The sequence below is a fragment of the Chrysochloris asiatica genome, unplaced genomic scaffold, assembly GCF_000296735.1.
Source record: "Chrysochloris asiatica unplaced genomic scaffold, ChrAsi1.0 scaffold00139, whole genome shotgun sequence".
NCBI classification, from domain to species: domain Eukaryota; kingdom Metazoa; phylum Chordata; class Mammalia; order Afrosoricida; family Chrysochloridae; genus Chrysochloris; species Chrysochloris asiatica.
In genome coordinates, this window is record NW_006408657.1 from 4,665,441 (window position 1) to 4,669,266 (window position 3,826).

Consider the following 3,826-nt stretch of genomic DNA (forward strand, 5'->3'; position numbering starts at 1 on the left):
AAATATAAAAATTGAAATATAAGCCACTTAAAGTAAACTTGATGAAATTCCATTTTTTGTTGTTAGAGATCAGCAGAATTTTACATTAATTGTTGACATAACTAAGTGTGCTGAATCATTTTCTTTATTGTAGAATAAGCGAAATATTCTTTTTGTAGAAAATGTGTTAGGTAGTATAATTCTTAGTACCCCATATCTACTAAAAAAAATTTAATCCAATTTATCTCATTCCACTTAAATTGCATACAACATTTTTGTATTCAGTGGCTAATATTATAGTCACATTTAAAAAGAAGCTATATCATAAATAGTTAAGATATATATTTGTGGTGGTGGTGGTTAAGTGCCATCCAGTCAGCAGTCAGTTCTAACTCATAATGACCCTTTATAGGTATTCCAAGGAGCAACTGGAGGGTTTGAACTACTGAAGTTGTAGTTCACAGTACAGTGTTTACCCACCTGAATTTAGAGATCATCTGAAGAACAGATATGTGGGATGGTATTAGGAACATCATAGAAGAAGAAAGTAAAAGGTCATTAAGAAGACAAGGATGAAAGAAAAGACCAAAATGGATGTCAGAAGAGACTCTGAAACTTGTTTTCCAGCCCAGAGAAGCTAAAGCAAAGGGAAGACATAAGGAGATAAAAGAGCTGAACAGAAATATTCAAACGGCAGCTCAAGAAGACAAAAGTCAAATATTATAATGAAATGTGCAAAAATCTAGAGTTAGAAACAACAGGGAAGAACACGCTCAGCATTTCTGAAGCTAAAATTATTAAGGAAAAAATTGAAGCCTCAACTTGTAATATTGAAAGATTCTATTGGCAAAATATTGAATGATGCAGAAAGCATCAAGAGAAGATAGAAGGAAAGAAATCAATACTATTATATTGAAGTTAAGAATAAATTAAAGGCATGTAAAAGTCTGGAATAACAATATGCTATAAAAATTACTGATATAAAAATATGTCACTTAACAAATTTGATACTACAGAGGCATCAAATTCTACATGGAGTCTGGAAGCAACCATCTGAACAGAAGGAGGCCGCTGGGGTAATGCCAGCATGGTTAATTCAGAAAGAAACTCAAATTTATAATTGCTTAGGTTAAATTTTGTTTTGAGGATAAGTTACATGCTTCAGAAATCTTTCTACTAGTATCTTAATGTGAAAACTGGACAACATGAAAATACTTTAAAAATAAATATCGGCCCTCTTTTTTCCTCCAAACCTCAGGAACATCTCACTTCACACATAGGAATGGTCATACAAACATACCCACCTTCACAGGAACACCTTCTACACTAGATTTTCAGCAATTAACAATTTTAGGCAGCCAATTTTAATGTGTGACTTTGTGGGTTAATACACTGGACTGCAAGGTCGGTTTGAACTGCAAGATTGGTGGTTCATGCTCACCAGCTGCTTCTTGGAAAACCTTATACAAGGTCGCTATAGGTCAGAACTGACTTGACGATACTTAACAAAAATTATAATGTAGCATATAGGTTTTAAAAATAAAACTTGCAATTGTTTAAAAAAAATGTTTTACAATTTTGCTGTTTAAAAGAATGTTCAAAGTTTGGAAGCAACCATCTGAACAGAAGGAGGCAACTGGGGTAATGCCAGCATGGTTAATTCAGAAAGAAACTCAAATTTATAACTGCTTAGGTTAAATAATTTTTTTTTTTTTTAAATAAAAGGATTTTGGGGGAAAAAAGAAGATAGAGGGAAAACACAGTCACTCTACCAAAAAGAACTAGTCAGTGTTCAAACAAATCAAGACATGGCATACAATCAAGAGCTAATGGTACTGAAGGAAGAAGTCTAAGGTGCACTGAAGCCATTGACAGAGAACAAGGCTCCAGGAATTGATGGAATACAAATTGAAATCTTTCAACAAGCTGATGCAGCACTGGAAGCATTCACTCATCTATATCAAGAAATTTGGAAGACAGATACCTGGCCAACTGATTTGGATACATTCATATTTGTGCCTATTCTTAAAAGTGGTAGACCCAATGGAATGCAGAAATCATCAGACAATATCATTAATATCACATGCAAGTAAAATTTTGCTAAGATAATTCTTAACAGCTGCAACAGTACATTGATAGGCAATTGCCAGACATACAAGCTGGATTCAGATGGGAACGTGGAATGAAGGATACCATTGCTGACGTCACACGGATTTTGGCTGAAAGCAGAGAATACCAGAAAGATGTTTACCTGTACTTTGTTAACTATTCAAAGGATTTGACTGTGTGATTCATGACAAGCTATGGACAGTGTTATGGAAAATAAGTATTCTGGAACACATATGAGGAACCTGTGCATAGACCAAGAGGCATAGATGAACAGAACAAGGGAACACTAAATGGTTTAAAATCAGGGAAGATGTTCAGCAGGGTAGCATTCTTTCACCATTCTTACTCAAACTATTGTTGTTATTGTTAAGTGTCATCCGTTCATTTCTGACTCATAGCAACCCTGTATAGGGTTTCAGAGGAGTACCTGGTGGGTTTGAACTGCTGACTTTCTGATTCATAGTCCACTGATGATCCTATAGTGCCATACCAGGAGGCTATTCAGTCTGCATGCTGAGCAAATAATCTGAGAAGGTGGATTATATGAAAAATAACGTGGCATCAGTATTGAAGGAAGACTCATTTATGACCAAAGATATGCAGATTATACTACCTTGCTTGTTGAAAACCAAGAGAACTTAAAATGTATATTGATGAAGATCAAAGACCAAAGCTTTCAGTATGGGTTATACCTTAAAGTAAAGAAAACAAAATTCCTCACCATTTGCCTAATAAATAACATCATGATATATGTAGAAAAGACTGAAGTTGTCAAAGACGTCATTTTGCTTGGATCCACCATCAACACTCCTGGAAGCAGATGTCAGGGAATCAAATGATGTGCTGTATCAGGAAAATCTGCTTCACAAGACCTGTTTGAAGTGTTCAGGAGCAATGATGTCAGTTTGAGTTCTAAAATGTGCCTAACATGAGCCATGGTATTTTCAGTAACCTCGTATGCATGTGAAAGTTGGACAACAGAAAAATTTCTATTAAAGGTACAATGGACTGCCAGAGAGTCCTGGTGTGTTTCTGTAGGATAATGCACTGACCGAAAGGTTGGTTTGAACTTCAAGGTAGGTAGTTCAAATTCAACAGCTGCTCCTCAGGAACCCTATGCAGTGTCTGTGTGAGTCAGAACTGCTCCTTAGAAGCCAGGGTGACCAGACTTCATCTCTCATACTTCATACATGTTGTCAGGAGGGACCAACCCGTGGAGAAGGACATCATGCTTAGTAATGTAGAAGGACAGCAGAAGGCAGGATACTCCCCCACCCCCCCCAATGAGATGGATTTGTGCAGTGGCAGCAACAACGGGCTCATGTGTTGCGGACCGTGTAAGACTGGTCAGAGGTTCGAGGCCCTCTAGGGCCGAGTGTAACAAATGAGGCCACTGGCAGTTAATGGCAAATTGCTTTCATTTTAATATTCAGTTATATATATTAAATTAATACACGGAAGCTTTGAGAATCCACAGATAAATGTGATATTTTCCTAAAGCCTAAGACTAAAGGTTGCAAGGTCAAGCCTTTCTCCAAAAGGAATAAGCTACTTCTCGGTTCTTTGTTCTATAAACAAAGAACCCATCCTCCCTGATCCCTTTTCCAGGTGCAGCCCATTCACCTGGGCTTCTCCTGCAGAACTCTCACCTTCCCCCAACTGACCTCAGGGGCTATAGATATGTTAATTGGGCCTGAGAATCCAAGTTGCTGGCCTGGGATTCGAACCAGCGAAGTAC